The sequence below is a fragment of the Xyrauchen texanus genome, chromosome 16 (assembly GCF_025860055.1).
Source record: "Xyrauchen texanus isolate HMW12.3.18 chromosome 16, RBS_HiC_50CHRs, whole genome shotgun sequence".
NCBI lineage: Eukaryota > Metazoa > Chordata > Actinopteri > Cypriniformes > Catostomidae > Xyrauchen > Xyrauchen texanus.
This window is the reverse complement of record NC_068291.1, coordinates 21,923,450-21,929,394: the sequence shown is the minus strand read 5'-3', so window position 1 is coordinate 21,929,394 and position 5,945 is coordinate 21,923,450.

Sequence of the window (5,945 nt, the reverse complement as noted above, 5' to 3'; positions counted from 1 at the left end):
CTTGCCTTTTTGAACCTTCAAAGTTCTGGCCACCATTCACTTATTCAGACCAAACCTCTTTCGCAGATTATAGAGGAACTCCCCATTGTTATGGATGGAAAACAGATTCTTGCTGCATTTTATTCCTACCAATTTGAGTAAATCAGATAAATTATACATATTATAAGTTTATTAATTTTAAATTAATGTCAGTTAGCAAGTTAAGACTTGCTAAAACTACCTGAGACTTTTTTACTAATTTATTGCTTCATTCAAAGAATACTTGTGTTTGAAAATAAAAAATATTGAATTACTTATAAATAATTTAGAGCTGTAAAATATCCATCTAAAAACGTTTATATATTACCCCCACCACAAACCCAAATTGTTTGGGGGGCCCGAAAATAGTTCTGTGCCCAGGGCCTGAAATTTGGTGCTACGCCCCTAGAGTAAATGATGACAGAATTTTCATTTTTTGTTGAACTAGCTCTTCATGCTATTGTTTCATTATTTTTCTCACAATTGCAGTGTCAAAACTCATAAATCCTTCCAAGTAGGATGTGACAAGGAGGAGGGCGGGGCCGGGCCGTGACTATGCATAACCGGCCCCCAATTGGGCTAATCAGCCAAACATTACTTTGACACTCCTCCTTTCCATTGAACACTGTTACACTGGGGACTCTACGACGGTGCATCCCTCATCCTTCCCGGGTTTTGGCACCAATGTAGCAGGGTTCAATGGAAAGGAGGAGGTGGACAAAGCATCAAAGTAATGTTTTTAATAAACTTAAACACAAAGACATACAAACAGAGTGCCTGTAGCTCTCTCTCTCTCCCGAACTGCCACATCTTGTTGCACTTATCCCTCTCCTCGGCTGATGATCCCACACTCCTTCTTGTCACATAGGACTCAATCAAAATTAAGCATAGTTTTAGTGTATTCTATACCCCAGTTCGGCTCAGTTTAGCGACTGGCCCACCAGGAAAAGTCTGCCTATGGCCTGCTTTGCCAACAAGTCTGCTGTATACTGTATGTCACAAGATGATATGTTCCCTTGCCCCAGAAACATTAAAACAGAAATTTCTCCATCTAAATCTCATGCAACAGATGGATAACATATCCACTTTTGATCATTGATGCAGAAATCACCTCTTTCTGAATCTCCACCATTAATACTGAGAGACTTCATTGACTATATACACATAAAAGCATGTAATTTGCTTGATGCATCAACAAATCTAATTTCCAGATCAAAATCTACATGCCAAAGTACTATCAACATAACAAAATTTTGTCCTGGATTACAGCTGTAGCTTGCTACCATATTCATGATGAAGTACTTGCTTAGAAAATAAGTTTTCCATTTTTCTTGGCCTTTGTTTATTTTACTTGTCAGCAGTTTAACATAACACTCCAAAGAGTATGCCAGTTATTATTTAGTCATGGATACTTGGCAAAACACTTAAGTTGATGTTTCACACAGAGCAGAGTAACTGCCTGTTGTTTTCCAAAGAATTTGTTGTGGGGTTGTTGTCAATTAAACAACAAATAGGTCCCAATAATCATTTTTTTTCTTAAAATTTTTTCAAATCATTTCATGTTTCCCAATCCCAAGATTCCTATAAACTATTTCTGCTCAAAGATCTAAAAATGCAAAAAGAAAAGTCAATATTGGCCAATATTGTGAATCAAAGATGGTTGTTTTGTTAAAGTTGGCCCTCGATACAAACTGGCGTACCCCCAGTATGTGAAGAAGATGAGCTTGAGGATATAGAGAATCAGCTTCCCATTGTGACCCCCGACTCACACTTTTAGTGTGTGATCAGTCAGACATAACATTGCTTTTTCCTAACAGTGTCCATATTTGGAGTTTGGTCTTTTCTTTTGGAAGCTTGTGCATGAATTTGACCATTGCTCCATATAAACTAGATTTTAGACCATAATGTACTCATAATCATAACATCATCTAACACCAACCATTTCTGCTTTATCTGGGGTGGGGAAGAAAATGTATCTGTAAAGAAAATGGGCTAAAACAGCATAGCCATCAACTGCATATCTTTAACAGAAGATGCAGGGATAAATATTGAACTTTGAGCAGAAAAGAGGTAGAAACGTGCCAGCAGGATCTCTAGTTTTCCTCTGCATAAGTTGACAAATGGACATCACTTGCAGGGTGCATTATTCTTTTTATTATTCTTTTTTTATGCAATATACTGTGGCCCAAAAAAGGATTTACCCACTGTTGGCACACTTACTGTAACAAAATATCCAACCAAGTGGCATCTGCAAAGAAATGATTATAGACCTTTTCTCAGAACTACCTCCACTTTTTTTTTTTTTAACAACTTTAACAAATATGCATAACAAGTTAAAATTACAAGTTATTAGATTAATAGGGGGTTTGTGGCTTCAGCAACATAAGCCAGTGCACAGATGTTATCCAGATATATTCTATAACAATTAATATCCCTGATTGTCAAATAGCCCTGAGCTTGTGCATTGCCAATTCTAAGTAATCTTATTTCTACCGAGGAGTAAAAAGACTGCAAGTTAAATCAGAATGTCATTGATTTACAGGGTGTGTAAAAGGCAATAAAATACGGGCTGCTCTACACAACTCCACCCCATCATCCAGCCCTGCTGCAGCTGGAATTAGGCTGAACACTGATAAAAATGACATGGACGAATGATTTCATGCTGCTTACCTTTTTAGTTTTTTTACTTGACCTTCTTATAATTAAATTCTGACTAAAATCTACATGTATCTGGAATTTGGGTATCAGCAACAAAATCTTATTAATCAAAAGATTATTCATTTTCTTCAACCTCTAAGTGAACGTTTCATTCAGAGTGACACATTTCAAATGTTTTGAATGCAAATTAATTATTATTATTATTATTTATGGGCATTCATCTGCACAATCTTACAGCTATTATGTTGCAACAACAAGTAAAAACAACTTTCCTTTATCTATGTAAGGTCATATACGGGTTAAGAGTTAATTGCTAAGATGTATTAGTGTCATATCAAATGTGCTTTGGATAAAAGCATCTGCCAAATGCATAAATGTAAAATGTAAATGTTTTGACATCAAAACGGATAAAAACCTGATCATATAAAATCTCCTCTAAACACGGATTTCTTGCATTATCATGTGTTTTGAATGAGCAATTTTTTTCCAGCATATTTTTGTGACCAGTGCATACACTGTGAATGACAGAAACGTCTCCAGATGCACATGTAACTTCGGTTCCCTGAGAAAAAGGGAATGAGACATTGTGGTAAACACTTTTGGGGAATTCCTTCTCTGACAACATAATTGAAGCTCTTGAATAATAATGCCAATCCTATGATTGGCGATGCTGTTTGAGCCCTGCCCCTTTAAGTGGGCAGTTGGCCTATATAAGCAGGCACTAAATCACCATTTTTTCAGAATTTGCTGACTGAAGGACAAGAGCGCATCGTTCATACCTCGAAACTCTGAAGTAGTAGTGCAGCAAATTTTCATTATGTCTCGTTCCCTTCATCTCAGGGAACCGGATACATTCCCTTTTGATTTCGGTTCATTCGACATTGCGGTAACCGCTTTTTGGGAACCCATCACACCGCACAACATGATGTCATACCCTGAGAGATGCACCAGGGTATAAACACTTGAAAAGAATTTGTATGTACAGGCAGACCAGATCTTTTCAGATGGTAGTCTGGTAATCAGAAGGACCCTGGTTCAAGCCCCACAGCCACCACCATTGTGTCCTTGAACAAGGCACTTAACTCCAGGTTGCTCCAGGGGATTGTCCCTGTAATAAGGGCTCTGTAAGTCGCTTTGGATAAAAGTGTCTGCCAAATGCATAAATGTAAATGTAAATGTAAATATTACAACATATTTAAAGTGTATAGAATAATGAATAACCCCACATGGTGACAACCAGATGGGAAGTTAATCTTAGGCTGGGAATATATATATATATATATGTAAGATATAAGGAAATTTAAGAATTTCCGCTATGGAGCAATTCACTGGGTCCTTCCTGCGTGAGGAGCACCAATCTGCAAACACTCTCCATTTTAGTGCAGAGAGGAATCTTGTAGATGGTACTATAGCCTGTCAAAATAGTGTTTATTATCATGCCAAATCTGGCTCGTTTGCCATGCTCCATTCAGGGGCCACACGTGTAGGTTCCACAGCTCTGGCTGGGGATGCCAAATCGTGCACCTGTACTTGAGAGTGGAGATCCCTCCTCAGCTGTATTTCTGGAAACCAGGACTGGTTAGGCCATTTCGGCATGACCAACAGAACTGTTTCCTTGTACTCTCTGACTTTGCAGATGACACGGTAAAGAAGACTGTGGCAGGGCGGAGGGCGGGGCCAGGTCGTGATTATACACACCTGGTCCCTTATCATGGCTAATTAAGCCTCCGAGAGGGATAAAGGCCGATGGCAGATGGTGGTGCGAAGAGAGAGAGATAGTTTACGGACATGTCCGTCATGTGTGTTTGTGTCTTTAAAGTTATTCATTCAAATATTATTTATATTATCAAGCCGGTTCTCGCCTCCTCCTTCCCACTGAATCCCTTTACAAAGACGTACCGGGAGAAACACATATTTGCGTTTCACCGGCCAAGGTGTCCACCCCCAGCGTGGCTTGGGAAATTGAGTACCAAAGAGGGCAGTGAGCGGTCTCCGCAGAGGAGAATAGGTTAATTTCTGCTTTGCCAAATACTTCCCAACTCCTCAGAACCATCTGAAGAAAGAAGTCTTCATTCCCCCACCATTGGTCCCTAGCATGACAACATGTCTGCTTTGTTGTTCAAGCGGCCCGGGACATATTTTGCTCACAAGGAAAGGAGATGGCGCTCGCTTCATATGAGGAGGCATTGGTATCATCGTAGGTAAAGATCGAGTTCCACCCTGGCGATTTATGTATGCCGCTGTATTCGCTATGTTGAAATGAAAAGCCTTCACAGCTAAGAAGACAGCCAGCAGTTCCATGCAATTTATAAGCCACACAGGTTTCGCACTTGTTCAGGTCACACAGCATGTCCCAGCCTGTGTTGGATGCATCCATGGTCACAATTTTTGCCCTAAAACCTGACCCAGGATAATACCCTGCAGAAAAAAGTTTGGAGCTGTCCATGGTGCTATAGAGCAGCCAGACAATGGCGAGTCACATTGACTCGCATGCGCCCTTGGCGCTATGGTATGTGATGTTTAAGCCAGCACTGGAGAGGTCTCATGTGTAAAATCATTCTCTGAAATGACTTCAGTGGAAATGGTTTCCCAGTTTGAACTGAGATAGACACTGATGAATGTTCAAATGTTCAAATGGTGAAGTATCAAGTATCTATGCTCGATAGCTGAGCCTCTGATCGTTCTGTCGATAGACAATCGTCAAGGTAATTCAGAATGCACATGCCGCTCATCTTCAATGTGGTGAGTGCTGCATTGAGCCAAAGAAAGGCCAAAGGGGAGGACTTTGAATTCACATGCAGTTCCTTCGAACGCGAATCTCAAGAACAGTCTGTGATTTTGTACAAATTCGTACATGAAAGTACACGTCCTTTACATCTATTGATGCAAACCAGTCTTGTGGTCGGATGTGTGATAAGATCTGTTTCTGAGTTAACATTTTTGAATGGGAGTTTTGCAAGTGTTCAAGCATCTCCTTTTCATCTTTTTTCAGAATGAGAATATAGCATCTGTAAAACCCTTTGAGGGCTTGCGAGGAGATTACGAATTTCTGCTTGTAACAGCGGAGCATCTCATGACGGAACCGTGGACGGTAGAATGCCATTGAAATGAGGTGGCCGGCATGCAAACTGGATCGTATAACCACGTTTGATAATTTTTTGCACCCAATCTGACACACCCGTGGGAGCTCACCACGTGTCCACGCAGTGAGACAACTGGTGCATCAGTATGCTTACTATAGGATATAAAGTGCTTCTCACCATAGGGAA